The 17,654-nt window shown below is 42.6% G+C and overlaps 1 long non-coding RNA gene across 1 annotated transcript; it reads right to left on the minus strand.

Annotated features, from left to right (window-relative positions):
- Window positions 1-1,806: 1,806 nt before the first annotated feature.
- On the minus strand, window positions 1,807-14,170 carry LOC138843765 (uncharacterized). Its single transcript, XR_011378743.2, has 2 exons — window positions 13,871-14,170; window positions 1,807-2,203 (listed from the first exon to the last, which is right to left on the minus strand). It is a non-coding gene; the product is annotated as an uncharacterized LOC138843765 (long non-coding RNA).
- Between the last annotated feature and the right edge of the window lie 3,484 nt (window positions 14,171-17,654).

Raw genomic sequence — 17,654 nt, forward strand, 5'->3', positions numbered from 1 at the left:
ATGTGTCAGTGTGAAAGAGAATCAGCTGCTCTTGTGGGTAGGGGAGAAATGGAAATGTGGCATGCTGGTATGGCCTGAGAGGTAGGTTGACCTTGAATACAGGTAACAGGTTCCCACATAATAAATTGTGATTTTATATGATTTATAGAGGTCATAATCATTTGCAAAATAATAAAAACTATTAGATGTCATAATTGTAGCACTGACATCATAATCAATGTTGATATCACCATTGAGATGTGATAAAATATACCATTGTGGTTTTATAAAATCCATTGTAATCCCATTTTATATACCATTGTGATATCATAAACCAGCATTGTATAATAAAGTGTGGTGACAAAAAAATTGTGATATCACAATAAATTTTAGTGTCAATATCATTGTGATGTCATAAACCCAAGATTATGATGCAGTAATCAATCATAGTTTCATCAACCACCAATGTGAATTCATAATTTATTGCATCATAAAATTTATGATTTCATAATTGATTGGTATGTCATAGGTTCCATAGATATATTAAGATGAATTGTTATAAAAACAATTTTGATGCCCTAAAACCCAATGTGAAGCAATAAACCTAACTTGTGACATTATAACCAACTGTGATGTAAAAGAAATGCAGATGATATCATAATCTATGGTGATGAGATAAGCCAAAATTTTGATAGCATAATCCTACCATGTGGTGTTATAAAAAACTGAGATGTCAGGCTGGCACCATGGCTCACTTGGCTAATCCTTGGCCTGTGGTGCCGGTACCCCGGGGTTCTAGTCCTGGTTGGGGTGCTGGTTCTGTCCCAGTTGCTCCTCTTCCAGTCCAGCTCTCTGTTGTGGCCCGGGAAGGCAGTGGAGGATGACCCAAGTGCTTGGGCCCTGCACCCACATGGAAGACCAGGAGGAAGCACCTGGCTCCTGCTTTGGATTGGTGCAGGTGCTGGCCATAGTAGCCATTTGGGGAGTGAACCAATGGAAAGGAAGACCTTTCTCTCTCTCTCTCCCTCTCACTAACTTAGCCTGTCAAAAAAAAAAAATAAAAAAAAAAAACAAAAAACTGAGATGTCATAATCCACCATGTGATGTCACTTTCTTCATGGTGTTATAGATTTTATTGTGATATCATAATAAACCTTAGGTCATGAAATATTGTGGTATCATTAACATTTTATAGATGTCATGAACTTATCATTGTTACATTATAAACCAGCAATTTTGTTATAATAATTTCTATGACATAAACCTGTGGAAAAAAAAAACCATCCTTGTGATGTCATAATTATTGTCATAAAGGCACTGCAATGTCATAATCATTGGATGTGATTAACTACAACATTCTTATCATAATTCAGTCCTTGTGATGCTATAATTTTATATCATAAAAACCTTCACTGTGTCATAATTTTATATGATAAAACATGCTAGGCTCATAAAAAACAATGTGATGTCATAAGCCACCCTTGTGAAATCATAATTTCAGTGTTATTAAAAGCATTTGATGTCAACTGTGATGTCATAAAATCCATTGTGATGACATAGGTCAATATTTAGTCTTAATGAATTGTGGTAACATACAGCACTATAATGATGTCATAATTTTTGTAATGACATGTACAAGTCTAAAAACCACTGCGAATAAAAACATTGGTATGCTATCAACCTACCATTGTGATGTCATAAACCATTGTTTTGTCATAATCATTTGTAATGTCATAAACCACCTTTGTGAAGTCTATCAATTTTGATGTCATGAAAACAGTTTGATGTTATAGGCCAACACTGTGATTATAAAACAAACCACTGTGATCTCATAAAGCAACCATTATTTTTTATTTTATTTTTCATTTTTCAATTTTTTATTACTCATTTTGAAGTGAGTACACAAAATAACACAACAGTTAAGAGAGTTTGAAAATATGACAATTGGGGGGGCTAGAAACATACATTTTGGTATTATTACAAGCTAAAGTTAGAAATATTGTTTACTTTTATTTGAAAGGCACAGAGAATGAGAATGAGAGGAATAGACACAGAATTTCTCAGTTTGTTCACTCTCCAAATGCCTGCATCAGAAAGGGAATGGCTGCACCAGACTAAAGCCAGGTGCCTGGAACTGAATATGCATCTCCCACGTGGGTAGCAGGGATCCAGGTATTTGAGTCATCACCTGCTGTCTCCTATGGTCAGCATTACTCACGGGAAGCTGAAATTAGAAGCAGAATTAAGGCTCAAGCACACACACTCAAAAAGGGATTCAGGAGAGGCAGCAGGTGCATTTGTCAACATTGTTATTTATTTTCATTTTATTTGAAAGGCAAAGAAACACACACAGAGATCTTCCATCTTCTGACTCACTTTCCAAATGCCCACTTCAGCCAGACCTGGGACATGAGTCGACCTTGATTGGCCTCTCATGCGCGTGGCAGGGAATCATCAAAGATGGATGATGAGAAACAGTAGTGAGAACCCAAATCAGGTATTCTGATATGGAATGCAGGCATCCTAAGCAGCAAGCTCAGCTTTTATACAAAGGTCCAACCATGAAGAGGCATTTTGGCCACTGTGTCAAATACTCAACACAAGAAAAATTATTAAATCTGTGTTGCCTGACTTTTTTCTTCATGTAGCTTTCCTTTGACTCTGGTTCACAAATATGCTCTTAATTTCTGAGTGTTTTCTCATACTCCTATGCCTGTCACAATTTAGGAGGGATAAAAGCTTACCACTGATCTAACAGACTCTCTTAAAGAGTTTTTTCAAGAGTGACATTTCTCACATAAAAATGATTTTTTGTTTAAGTTTATTTTATTTGAGAGGTGAGGTAGAATTACAGAGACAGGACAGAGAAAGGCCTTCCACCCACTGGTTTACTCCTCAAAGGTGGACACAGTGGCCATAGCTCAGATCAGGAGCTTCTTCCAGGTTTCCCACATGGGTGCAGGGGTCCAAGCACTTGGTCCATCTTCCACTGCTTTCCCAAACCACAGAGAGTTGGATCAGAAAGGGCACAGCCAGGACATGAACCAGCCCTCATATGGGAGGCCGGCGCCACAGGTGGAGGCTTAGCCTACTATGCCACAGCACCAGCCTCAATGACTTTGTTTTTAATGAATAGCACCTCTTCTTTTACACACTGCATAAAACATTGAAAAACAGAAACAGAAACAAAAGTAGCAATATTTGACACCAGATGAAATTAAACATGAGAAAGTTGCAGAAGACTAGGAAAAAAATTCTATTTTGTGATTTGGCCAAGGCTTGCTGATAATAACCCCTTAAACAAGTAAATGGAGAAATTAATGATGTAGTTTTAATTTTAGACTTGTTGATCTTGAGTTGAAAATTGCATAGCTACAAAGAAACATCCAACAAGAAGTACAGACTGTAGTCTGAAGGCTGTGGAAGAGGCCCATGATGTAGGGAAACAGGATTTTCAGAGCACAAAGGGTCAGATTCGTTAAGGAGAATTACAGAAATTTATGAATGAGAGATCACATGGGATACTTGCATGAGTGATGATGAGAAATAGAAGAATTCAAGAAAAAGAAACCATCAGTGGTATCATGACAAAGAAAAAATTTTCGGGGCCAGCGCTGTGGTGCAGCAGGTTAACACCCTGGCATGAAGCGCTGGCATCCCACATGGGTGCCAGTTCTAGTCCTGGCTGCTCCTCCTCTGATCCAGCTCTCTGCTATGGCCTGGGATAGCAGTGGAAGATGGCCCAAGTCCTTGGGCCCCTGCACCCATGTGGGAGACCCGGAAGAACCTCCTGGCTCCTGGCTTCGGATCAGCGCAGCTCCAGCATTTGGGGCCATCTGGGGAGTGAACCAGCAGATGGAAGAACTCTCCTTCTCTCTCTGTGTAACTCTTTCAAGTAAATAAAATAAATCTTTTTTTTTTTAACAGGCAGAGTGGACAGTGAGAGAGAGAGAGAGACAGAGAGACAGGTCTTCCTTTGCCGTTGCTTTACCCCACAGTGGCCACTGCAGCCGGCACGCTGCAGCCGGTGCACCATCCTAATCCGAAGGCAGGAGCCAGGTGCTTTTCCTGGTCTCCCATGCGGATGCAGGGCCCAAGCACTTGGGCCATCCTCCACTGCACTCCCGGGCCCAGCAGAGAGCTGGCCTGGAAGAGGAGCAACTGGGACAGAATCCGGTGCCCTGACCAGGGCTAGAACCCGGTGTGCTGGCACCACTGGCGGAGGATTAGCCTATTGAGCCGCAGCACCGGCCAAATAAAATAACTCTTTTAAAAAAAAGAAAAAACAATTTTCAGGAGAAGATCATGTATAGCAGTTCAGAAAAGCAGTTTAAATCAGACATGAATTTAGCCTTTTGTTTATGATGCCAGTCAAGATAACAATCATATTACAGAGTGCCTTGATTTGATTTCCAGGTCTGGCCCTTGAGTCCAGGTTTCTACTAATGCTGCAATCTTTCTACTTCTGAAATATGTAAGTTCAAAATGTGGTAAAGATTCAGTAAGGCAAAGTCTAGAGAATAGTCTTCAGCTTAGACTATACTTGACAGTATTGATACATTTAATAATTGAATTAAGGAGTCAGCTCTGTGGCTCAGGGATTAAAGCAACCACCTGCAGTGCTGGCATCCCATATGGGCACCAGTTCAAGTCCTCGATGCTCCACTTCCAATCAAGCTCACTGGTAATGTGCCTGGGAAAGCAGAGGAGGGTGGTCCAAGTCCTTGGGCCCCTGGACCCATGTGGGGGACCCACAGGAAGCTCCTGGCTCCTGGATTTGGATCAGCTCTGCTCTGGCCATTGTAGCCATTTGGGTAATGGACTAGGATGAAAGATCAATCGCAATCTCTCTCTCGATCTCTCTCTCTCTCTGTCTCTGCCCTCTGTAATTCTGCCTTCCAAATAAACAAATCTTTAAAAATAATTGAATTAAGACTACTTTGAGTAGCTTAAAGTGCAAATGTAGAATGAAATTATTTGCCTGAGTATATACTTTAGGATAGTCTGCACCACAACCTGCTGGGAAAAATATATGGAGAGTTAAGAACATCCAAATGCAGTAAAGAGTTAGGAAACAGCTTGAATAGATATTTCTCAGAAGAAGAAATACAAATAAATGGTCAACAAGTATGTTGAAAAATGCTCAGTATCACTAGTCATAAAGGAAATGCCTATTAAAACATACTGAGGGGGGAGGGTTGATGCCATGGTGTAGTGGGCCAAGCCTCCATCTGCAGTGCCAGCATCTCAGATGGGCATGGGTTCTAGTCCTGGCTGCTGCTCTTCCAATTCAGCTCTCAACTATGGCTTGGGAAAGCAGTGGGAGATGGCCTAAGACCTTGGGCCCCTGCACCCATGTGGGAGACCTGGAAGTAGCACATGGCTCCTGGCTTCAGATCAGCCCAGCTCCAGCCATTGTGCCCATTTGGGGAGTGAACCAGTGGACAGAATACCTTTCTCTCTGTTTCTCCCTCTCTCTTTCTAAAACTCCATCTCTCAAATAAATAAATAAAATCTTAACACACACACACACACACACACACACACACACACTGGAATATCATCTTACTCCAAAAAGACAAAAAAAGGGGGGGGTCTAGTGATCATGTAGATTTTTAAAAATCATTATATATTGTTAATGGGAATGGAAATTAGTACAGGAATTATGGAAAACAGTATGGTCCTTCATAAAAGAAAAAAAAAACTAAAATTCTATCTACTACTCTATTCCCAGGTAAAAAGGAAATGAAATCAGCATATCAAAGAATTACCTGCACTACTGTATTGACTAAACACTGCTGACAATAGTCAAGATAATTCAGTCATAAAGGAATGAAATATTGTTTACTGCAAAATGAATGGAACTGGAGATCATTAAGTCAACTGAAATAAGCCAGATACAGAAAAAAAGTGTTCTCTACATTAAACAATAATGGGTCAAAATACAGGATAATGTAGTTGATACTATATGCACCTTGAGTTAAGCCATTGCCTGTAGCACCAGCATCCCACATGGACACTAATTCAAATCCTGGATATTCCACTTTACTTTAAAAAAAAAAAGATTTATTTATTTATTTGAAAGGCAGAGGGACACACACACACACACACACAGGTGTCTTCCATCCCCTGGTTTACTTCCAGAATGGCCACAATGGTAGGATTGGGTCAATCTGAAGCCAGGATCTTCTTTTGGATCTCCCATGTGGATGCAGAGGCCCAAGGACTTGGGCCATCTTCTACTGCTTTCTCAGGCCATTAGCAGAGAGCTGGATCAGAAGAGGAGCCTCTGGGACTCAAACATGTGTCCATATGGGATGCTGGCACTGCAGGCAAAAGCTTTTCCCAGTACACCACAGCACCAGCCCTCTGGCTATTCCTCTTTCAATCCAGCTCCCTGCTAATGGCTTGAGAAGGCAGTGGAAGAAGGCCAACGTATTTAGGACCCTGAACCTTTGTGGGAGACCCAGTTGAAGCTCCTGGCTGCTGACTTCAATATGGCCCAGTCTTGGCATTTATAGACTTTTAGGGAGTGAACCAGCAGATGGAAGATCTCTCTTTCCCTCTCTCTTTATCTCTCTCTATGTAATTCTGCCTTTCAAATAAATAAAAAAAACAGAATTATGATTACTAGAGACTGGGAAGAGTGAGGGCTCTGGGTAGAGGGAGTTTGAATAGCAATCACCAAAACAAAGTGAGAAAGAAGTAAGAAGTTCCAGTGTTTCATAACATATGGTGCCTGTAGTTCACAATATGATATTCTGTAAAAAGAACAGGAAGAAAGGGGAAAAAACACTGGAAGAGAGCAGCTGGTAAGACCTAAACACAAAGAAAAAGGTATATAAAAGCTAGTTCTCTGGTTTGTTCAAATTCTGTTGTGTGTATGTGCTCAAATATAATATTATATAAGGAATACATGTTGGGGCTGGTGCTGTGGCATAGCAGGTAAACCCACCACCACCTGCTGTGCCAGCATTCCATATGGGCACCAGTTCAAGTCCCGGCTTCTCCTCTTCCTACCCAGCTCTCTGCTACGGCCTGGGAAAGCAGCAGAAGATGGCCTAAGTCCTTGGGCCCTTGTACCAGCATGGGAAACCTGGAAGAACCTCCTGGATCCTGGCTTCGGATCAGCACACCTCTGGCCATTGCAGCCAATTGGGGAGTAAACCAGTGGATGGAAGACCTCTCTCTCTTTCTCTGTCTCTCCTGCTCTCTCTGTGTAATTCTTTCAAATAAATAAATAAATCTCTAAAAATAATTTATGAAAAAGAGAGTACATGTTTATAAACAAAAACTGCCTAAATAAAATTACAAAAAAAGCAGCAATGAGGTCTCTGAAAAAAATTAAGAAAACAATCCCATTTACAAAGCACAAAAAAAGAGGAGCCTAAATTCTCCAATGATGTTAGGGATTCTTTAAATACACATAGTCTTAGAATCAACAAGTCAGCTGACACCATGGCTCACTTGGCTAATCCTCCGCCCGCAGCACTGGCACCCCTGGTTCTAGTCCCAGTTGCTCCTCTTCCAGTCTAGCTCTCTGCTGTGACCCGGGAAGGCAGTGGAGGATGGCCCAAGTGCTTGGGCCCTGCACCTGCATGGGGGACCAGGAGGAAGCACCTGGCTCCTGGCTTCGGATTGGCTCAGCGCACTGGCCATAGTGGTCATTTGGGGGATGAACCAACAGAAAAGGAAGACCTTTATCTTTGTCTCTCTCTCTCACTGTCTAACTCTGCCTGTCAAAAGCAAACAACAAAAAAAGAATCAACAAGTCATGATTGTCTTTTCATTGTACTTTCTACTCAGTCCTTACTTGATTTACAGCAGGGTTATCTGATATTCTGTAAGTGCCACCATTGGAAAATTAACCTTGAACTTAGATAGAAGGATAGTTAACACTGTTTTTTTTGAGATTTATTTATTCATTTGAAAGGCAGAGTGAGATAGAGACAAAAAGAAATTTTCCATCCTCTGGTTCACAACTCAAATGCCTACAACAGCTGAAGACTGGGCCAGGCCAAAGCTAGGAACTCCTTTTGGGTCTCCCATGTAAGCAGAAGGTACCCAAGGAATTGAGACATCATCTGCTGCCTCTCAGGGGCATTACTAGAAAACTGGATTGTAAATGTGGAATGTCCATGACTTGACTAAGACATTCCAACATGGAATGTGGTGTACCACACCACAAACTGCCTTATGCTGCTTTATTTATTGTTAATACTGCTGTCAAATTAAAGACAAGGTGTTTATAAACTTGGAACCATATATCAGTTTAAAAATCAGGCTGATGTTGAGTGTTTATCCAGGTCATTAAGAAGTCTGTGTCCTACATTAAAGTAGCTGGGTTCAATCTCCAGCTCTTTCCCCTGACTCCAGCTTTCTTTTAATGCAAACACTAGTAGTGGTGATGGCCCACTACTTCCCATCACCTATGTAGGAAACCTGGACTAAGTTCACAGCTCCTACTTTTAGTCCTGACCCCTCCCTCACAGTTGTGGGTATTTGGTAGAGTGAACCAGTGCACGTAAGTTCTGTTTTTCTATGTCCCTACCTCTAAAATAAAAGCTAACAATAAAAAATGAATTAATCATACATTGCACAACATGCTTTTTGAAGCCAGATCACATAAAGAAAAAAAGTGTTTGAAAACAATTAAATGAAGATACAACAAAAGATTTACCTTATTTCCACATGATCTGTAAGAAAAATGCTTATTCAAAATGATGATATCAACAGTTGGCTGGGTTGATATAACTTCTGCTAACTCACAGGAATGATGGAAATTGTATACAGGACAGGAGAAAAGAATTGGGAACATTCTGTTATAAGATATCTATACTACCAATAAAATGATATTATATTATTTCAATTGAGTTTGGGGATATTGAAAATATATACTGAAAACTCTTATGGCAATTACTAAAACAATTTAAGAAATCTGTATCATGGACAATTTTTTTTAAAGGTGATTGGATTTGATTCCTCTTTTTTATTTTTATTTTTTATTTGAAAGGCAGACAGTTACAGAGAGGCAGAGGCAGAGAGAGAGAAAGAGAAGTCTTCTATCCACTGGTTCACTCCCCAAACAGCCTGGGCCCATAAAAAGCCAGGAGCCAGGAGCTTCTTCTGGGTCTCCCATGTGGGTGAAGGGGCCTAACAACTTGGGCCATCTTCTACTGCTTTCCGAGGCCACTGTAAGTGACTTTATTTGTGACTTGCCAACACTGGAGAGAGCTGGATCAGAAATGCAGGAGCGGAGACTCAAACCAGTGCCCATATGAGATGGCAGCATTGCAGGCAGGGGCTTTACCTGCTACACCACAGAACCAGCCCCTCCTTGGTATCTTAACCAAAGACAGAAAATGGACTCCTCCAAAACCCTCAATTAAAATAAAAGAGCTGTGGGCATTTCACATAGTGGTAAGGAGGCCGTTCTGAATGCCCTCCTCTAACATTGGTGTGCTTGTACTTGAGTCCTGGCTCTACCCCAAATTCCAGGTTTCCACTACCGCATACACTGGAAAACAGATGACTCAAGTACTCAGGTCTTTGCTAACACGATCTGGAATATACATTAAGTTCCTCCATTTTGGCCAGGGCCATCTCCAGATCTTGGCAGGCATTTGAAGAGTAAAACAGATGGTAGATTACTCTGTCTCTCACTTACTGTGTGTCTGCCCTTTATAAATAAATGAATAAAACAATTTAAAAACAGAAGGCTGGAATTGTGGATAACTAACTTTGATTCCAGTATCTGATACCTGAACACCAGTTTGAGCCCTGGTGCTCAGCTTCTGATCCAGCTCCCTGGGAACATGGTGTACGTACTTGGGCCCCCATCACCTATATAGGAGACTCAGAAGGAGTTCTTAGTCACCTGGCCATGGTGACTACTTGGAGAATGTACCAAGGAGATAGTCTTTCTATAATCTATATAGGTAATCTATACAGATTATATAATTATATATAATTTATATATATATAATATATATAATAAAGATTATAGAATCTTTCTATAATCTATATAGCCTTTCTATAATCTGTCTCTGACTTTCCATCGTTCAATTATGTATTAATTCTACTATATCAAAAGTATTTAAAAATGCATTATCTAAATAAATCATTTAAAAGGTAGAGACTGACACATGAAAATTAAAATAGAGATCCAACTTCTTGTTGTCTCCTGGAAAACCATTTAAATATAAAGACACACAGAGGAAATCTGAGGCCATTTTGGTCAAAGAACAACAAATTTCTCTGGCTTAGGAGAAATAAAGAAGTCTGTTGTACAACATGGTAGCAATATTTAATCACAGTATACTCTACTATGGCAAATAACAAAGAGATTAGATTTTAAGTGTCTTCATTAAAAACAGGTATGTGATGTAATGGATGTGGTGACTGACTAGATTTATTCATTACCAGTGCATGAATAGTTTTAAACATCATTTTATGTGCCGTATGTTCAATTCTGTCAACATAAAATAAGTATGTATTTAAAAGGTCAACATGAAGGCATAGATTGATTAAACATAAACATTCAGTCTATTATAACACCTTTACCATGATATCTGGAAACCCAATATTCATTTCAGACTAATTAGTGTTTAAATCAGAAAACCTACAAGTGAAGCAGCAGCCAGTCCTCCAAGAAGACATTACAATGAGTCTACCAAAGTACTTAATTAGAGCATCAAACTACATAGGAAAAATGTACAGAACTCCAAGGAGAAATACATCCACCACTGGTAATCAGTATAAATAAATACAATAGTATCCATGCTTAATCAGTGGCTTTTAGTAGTTAGCAATATGCAATCATATAGAAATATCAGTTAACAGTGGATGGAGAAAATAAATCAGGTCACCCCAAGTGTTGGCAAGACACAAATAAGCAAACACACATGAAAAGTTAGACAGTTTATCCATCTACTCTATCAACACTTCTTACAGAATCAGAATTTAACCACAATCTCTAACCTAACAATATTTTCCTATTATTTTTAAATAATTTACCATAAACTAGCATGTGAGGAACATGAACCAGGAAATACTGTCAGGGCCAGCATTGTGGCAAAGCTGGTAAAAAATGTCTGCAACACCAGCATCCCTTATGGGCACCAGTTCGAGACCTGGCGGCTCCACTTCTGATTAGCTCCCTGTTAAGGTGCCTGAGAAAGAAGCAGACCATGGTCCAACTGCCTGGGCCCCTGCACCCACATGAGAGCTTGGGAAGAAGCTCCTGCCTCTGACCTGACCCAACCCCAGCCATTGCAGGCACTTGAGTGAACCAGCAGATGGAACATCTATTTCTTTCCCTTTGTCTCTCCCTTTCTGCCTTTCAAATAAATAAATCTTGAAAAAAGAAAAAGAAAGGTATTGTCACCAATATAAAAAAGTAAATTTCATGCTATTCAAGTCACATGTAGTGAATTGGCAGAATCACACCCTCAGACAGTGATATGCATGGATGAAACTGAGGCAAAAGAAAAATGGAGGGGGAAGGGGCTGTGGCATAGAGGGCTAAACTGCTGTCTGCAGTGCTGGCATCACATTTGGCCTTTGGTTCAAGTCCTGGATGCCTCACTTCTGATCCAGCTCCCTGCTAATGTGCCTGGGAAATCAATAAGATGGCCCATCTTAATCACTGATCTTTTTTTTTTTTCACATTGGGGTGTCAGGTAGGCATTCTTTGCTTCCCTGTTATATATAATGTTCCTAGATACAAAACAAGTGTTTTTTTTTTTTCTTTGACAGGCAGAGTTAGACAGTGAGAGGGACAGAGAGAAAGGTCTTCCTTCCATTGGTTCACCCCAAAATGGCTGCTACCACTGGTGTGCTGTGCCATTCCGAAGCCAGGAGCCAGGTGCTTCCTCCTGGTCTCTCATGTGGGTACAGGGCCCAAGCACTTGGGTCATCCTCCACTGCTCTCCTGGGCCACGGCAGAGAGCTGGACTGGAAGAGGAGCAACTGAGACAGAACCAGCACCCCAACCGGGACTAGAACCCAAGGTACTGGTGCCAAAGGTGGAGGATTAACCTAGTGAGCCATGACGCCGGCCCAAAATAAGTCTTTTAAAGAGAGAATTTTCTTGTGGAAAAAATATTATTAATAATATTTTACCTGAAGCTGAATGAAATGTGACATAGGTTAAATACTTGGTAGTTGGCCAACGCCGTGGCTCAATAGGCTAATCCTCCACCTAGCGGTGCCAGCACACCAGGTTCTAGTCCCGGTCAGGGTGCCAGATTCTGTCCTGGTTGCCCCTCTTCCAGGCCAGCTCTCTTCTGTGGCCAGGGAGTGCAGTGGAGGATGGCCCAAGTGCTTGGGCCCTGCACCCCATGGGAGACCAGGAAAAGCACCTGGCTCCTGCCTGCCTTTGGATCAGCACAGTGCACCGGCTGCAGCGCGCCGGCCGCGGCAGCCATTGGAGGGTGAACCAACGGCAAAGGAAGACCTTTCTCTCTGTCTCTCTCTCTCACTGTCCGCTCTGCCTGTAAAAAAAAAAAAAAAAAAAAAAAACTTGGTAGTACCGTGAACTTCTTAGGGCAATTGGCTTTTGGCAATATGGGAGATCTATACATTTAGAGAAATTTTCTTTGCCAGGCTTAATGCTTCCCATAAACACGGTTTATCCCCCTCAATCTAACGGAAAAATTTAATCCCAATTTTAGAAATTAAGAGGTGGGATCCTAAGTGGTGACTAAGACACATCAACTCACGTGATTAATGGGGTAATGGGGGTCATCTCCCAGAGGCTCTGTTCTGTTAGACACTTTGTATTGGCCTCTCCTGCTTGCCCTTTTTTTTTTTTTTTTTGACAGGCAGAGTGGGCAGTGAGAGAGAGAGACAGAGAGAAATGTCTTCCTTTTGCCGTTGGTTCACCCTCCAATGGCCACCATGGCCGGCGCGCTGTGGCCGGCGCACTGCGCAGGAGCCAGGTGCTTCTCCTGGTCTCCCATGGGGTGCAGGGCCCAAGCACTTGGGCCATCCTCCACTGCACTCCCTGGCCACAGCGGAGAGCTGGCCTGGAAGAGGGGCAACTGGGACAGAATCTGGCGCCCCGACCGGGACTAGAACTCGGTGTGCCGGCATCGCAAGGCGGAGGATTAGCCTGTTGAGCTGTGGCGCCGGCTCCTGCTCGCCCTTTATTTGGCCACGTGGTCTCTGTGCTACCCCAGGCCTCTGCCACAAGACCATCACCAGAGGCTGCTGTGGAACTTCGGAGAAAAACCCATGAGACAAGTAATATTTCTAATAACTTACCCAGTCTATGATACTGGGTTATTATCAACAGAAAGGAGACTCGGGTTCCCAGGAAGAACTGCTCTGACCAGACTGGTTACCAACATGAAACCCTGTTTCCAACTCAGAAGAATCAGGTCACCCCGGGACAAAAAGGTGGCACAGAGGACCCCCAGATCACAGCCCCCCACACACTCACAGTCCCCCCCCCCCACAAAGGCCATGTGTAAAGTCTGGAGTCTAAGGACCCTCCTGGCACAGAGGACCCCCAGATCACAGCCCCCCCGCCACACTCACAGTCCCCCTCGACACACACAAAGGCCATGTGTAAAGTCTGGAGTCTAAGGACCCTCCTGGCACAGAGGACCCCCAGATCACAGCCCCCCACACACAAAGGCCATGTGTAAAGTCTGGAGTCTATGGACCCTCCTGGCACAGAGGACTCCCAGATCACAGTCCCCCCCCCCCCACATACACAAAGGCCATATGGAAAGTCTGGAGTCTGAGGACCCTCCTGTCCTCGCCACACATTTGTGGAAGATGCAGGACTTGAGGACTGAGCCAAAGCGACGGACTGCAGTGATGGGAGGAGATGCCCAGGGCCCATCTGCTGGCCCAGCTCAGAGGGAACTGGGCCCACACTCACCATTTTCCAGCTGTGAGGCATCTGGTTGTCCTGACAACTCGGTAACGACGCTAACGATCGAAGCTCACAGAGAGGCAAAGCGGAGCCACCTGGAGTCACCTGGAGCCACCACTAGAAACAGAGCCGGGAAGCGGAGAATGGCGGCGGGCAGAAGGAAGACGCATGCGCAGTGCTCTCCAGGTGAGGCTGATGCAAAGGATCATTCACACAGCCAGTGAGCATGCACGACAAAAGAGAAGACGCAGCCAATCAGAGTCGCCTGTGGCAGGAAGGCGCTCTACGGGGATTGTGCCACCTTGGGAAACTAAGGGGTGTGGCTTGAGCGCACAGCTGCCGCTGACTCGGATTCTTCGGATGGATACTGCCAACAGTAGGTGGCGCTGTCACCCCCTGACGAGCTCCCCTCTTGAGATAGCTCCTTCCTCCGTTTTCTCTGATCCTGCTAGGCTCTTGTGACTTCTTAAGGTGAGTTATACTTGCCAAATGTTTACTGGATTCTGGGTCTTTATATTTTTTCAGGGAGTTTATTTAAGATTTTTAGTACCGACTTGAATACTCGATTCATCATTCTTCGTCTCGTTTCTCTTACATTCCTACTCTATATCCCTTAAAATTGTTTCTATTTGTTTCTTGGTGGTGCGTAGTAACACCCTTTAATGTGTGTATTGCTGTTGTATTCAGTAATCGTGCTTAATTCTTTTTTAATAAAAATTTATTTATTTAATTATTTGAAAGGTAGAGCTATAGACAGGCAGAGACAGAGAGACGTCCTCCAACCCCTGCTGCACTCCCCAGATGGCCACAATGGCTAGAGTTGTGCCAATCCAAAGCCAGGAACCAGGAGTTTCTTCCAAGTCTCTCACACAGAAGCCATCTTCTGCTTTCCCAGGCCATGGCAGAGAGCTGGATTGGAAGTGGAGCAGTGCCCATATGGGATAGCTGCACTGCAGGTGGTGGCTTTACTCGCTACACCACAGCGTCAGCCCCAATGCTTAATTCTCTTATCAGCTTGTTTTTAATTTGATTGTATCTGATTAACTCCATGTATAATAGTGGCATTTTAAAAAGATTTATTTATTTGAAAAGCAGAGTTACACACAGAGAGAAGGAGAGACAGAGAGAGAGAGGTCTTCCATCCACTGGTTTACTCCCCAATTGGCCACAACGGCCAGAGCTGCACTGATCCAAATCCAGGAGCCAGGAGCTTCTTCCAGGTCTCCCACATGGGTGCAGGGGCCCTTGGATGTGGGCCATCTTCTGCTGCTTTCCCAGGCCATAGCAGAGAGCTGGATTGAAAGTGGAGCATCCAGGACTCAAACAGTGCCCATATAGGGTGTCTGCACTGCAGGTGGTGGCTTTACTTGCTATGCCTCAGCGCCAGCCCCAATAGTGTCATTCTTGTATATAAATTTAGTTGCTTGGGGGGCAGCACTGTGGCATAGTGGGTAAAGCCACTGCCTGCAGTGCTGGCACCCCATATGGGTGCCAGTTCGAGTCCCAGTTGCTCCACTCCCAATATAGCTCTCTGCTATGACCTAGGAAAGCAGTAGATGATGGTCCAAGTCCTTGAGCCCCTGCAACATGTGGGAGACCTTGAAGAAGCTCCTGTCTCCTGGCTTTGGATCTGTGCAGCTCCAGCCCTTGTGACTATTTTGGGAGTGAAGCAGCAGATATACAATCTCTCTCTGTGTCTCTCTTTCTGCCTCTGCTTCTCTGTAACTCTGCCTTTCAAATAAAATAACTCTTAAAAAAAGGTCACTTAAAAACTGAGCCTTGTACCTAATTTATCTGTTTCTTGTTTAGTTTCCTTTATTGCAACTTCAAAATAATATTAAGGAGAGATAGAGAGAGGAGGCAGCCTTGTCCAGGTGTGTGGGATCTCAAGAAAGCATGTTTTAATGTTCTGTGTTTATTATACTGTTCGTTATAGATCTATTGTAGACCATTTTAACCATAATAAGAGAATAGCTACTTTTGTTTTTTAACATTTATTTATTTATTTATTCGAAAGAATTATAGAAAGAGAGAGAGGTTGATTTTCCATCTGCTGGTTCATTCCCCCAAATGGCTATAGCAACCTGGGCTGGGACAGGTTGAAGCCAGTAGCCAAGAGCTTCTAGGTCTCCCAAGTGGGTGCAGAGGCCCAAATTCTTGGTTCATTCTCTGCTGCTTTCCCAGGTGCATTAGCAGGGAGCTGGATCAGAAGCAGAGCAGCCGCATCCATATGGGATGCCAGCACTGCAGACAACTGCTTAATCTGCTGTGCCACATTGGTGGCCCTAAGAATTGTTCTTTTTTTCTCTTCTGCTAACAGTTTTTTTTTCTGGATGCTTCATTTTATTAAATACATTTTAACATTTAATCCAGATGATCATGCGATTTTCTTGTGTTTCACCCACATGATTTATTTTGGAATGCTAATGACTTTTGCATTTTGTGGTATATTCTGCTTGTTATATATCTATTATGTTTTCATGTTTGGTTAAATAAAATATTTTTCTCAAAATATGTGTATCTGCCTTTATAAAAAGTGATATTTTATTCTACCTTTTATTTCATGTTGATATGACCCTATCATCTGTGGAATGCTGGATTCAGAAAAGAATTTCAAACTTGGTTCTTACTCATTGCCACTGTGGGTAAATCTGGGAAGTTGAGAATTTTTTTCTTCCTCAATTATTTAGAATGTTCTATAAGTCTGGGTATGAAACTGGACTCTTAAAAATCTTGCCTTTAAATATTTCAGAAAATGCTCTATCTTGTTGACACCAATCCATGCCTTTTCTTATGTATCTCAGACAACACCACAAGAGCCTTCTATGTCCTCATCCACTGTTGTACATCAAGTACCCCACTTTCTGTGACAGTTTGGTCATCTGTTAATCTACTGAAGTACATAATGATTTCATACGAGTGAGAGCTATTATAAATAAAATTGTCGCATGCATTTTCTTGCTGGACTGTACATGGGTATGTTTTCACACCAACTGAGGAACTTTATAGGGACATCTTTTTAAAAAGATTTTATTTATGTATTTTAAAGTGAGAGTTATGTAGAAGGAAAGAGAGAGATATCTTCCCGCTGCTGGTTCACTCTCCAAATGGTTGGGACTTGGACAGGCCAAAGCCAGGAGCCAGGAGGTTCTCTCCCAGGTCTCCCACATGGATGCAGGGGCCCAAGAATGTGTAACATCTTCTGCTGTTTTCCCAGGTACATTAGCAAGGAGGTGTATTGGAAATGGAACTTCCAGGATTGGAAATGTAACTTCCAGGACTCTTAACCAGCATCCATATGAGATGCCAGTGCTGTATGCAATGAATTAACCTGCTATGCAACAGTGCTGGCCCCAGGGACAACATTCTTTTAAAGATTTATTTATTGGAAAGGAGAATTACAGTGAAAGACAGAGATCTCCTATCACTGGTTCACGCACCAAATGGCTGCAACAGATAGGTCTAGGCCAGGCTGAAGCCAGGAGCCAAAAGCTTCTTCTGGGTCTCCCATATGTATGAGTAACAGGAGCCCAAGTACTTGGGTCATTTTCCATTGCTTTCCCCAGGCAATTAGCAGGGAGCTAGATCAAAAGTGGAGTAGCCACAATAAAAGCCTCAGTCCATACAGGATGTCAGCATCACTTATGGTGGCTTAACCCACTGCACCACAAAGCCAAACCCAGAAGGACATCTTTGCTGTGTTGCAAGGTGATACTGTTGGATGTTTTACAGTATCATCCATCACCAGATGTCTTGTAAATTGCCATTATGTGTTCTGACTGATAATGAA

Source organism: Oryctolagus cuniculus, chromosome 1 (assembly GCF_051225735.1).
Source record: "Oryctolagus cuniculus isolate XC-2025 breed Fujian yellow rabbit chromosome 1, ASM5122573v1, whole genome shotgun sequence".
Classification (NCBI taxonomy): Eukaryota; Metazoa; Chordata; class Mammalia; order Lagomorpha; family Leporidae; genus Oryctolagus; species Oryctolagus cuniculus.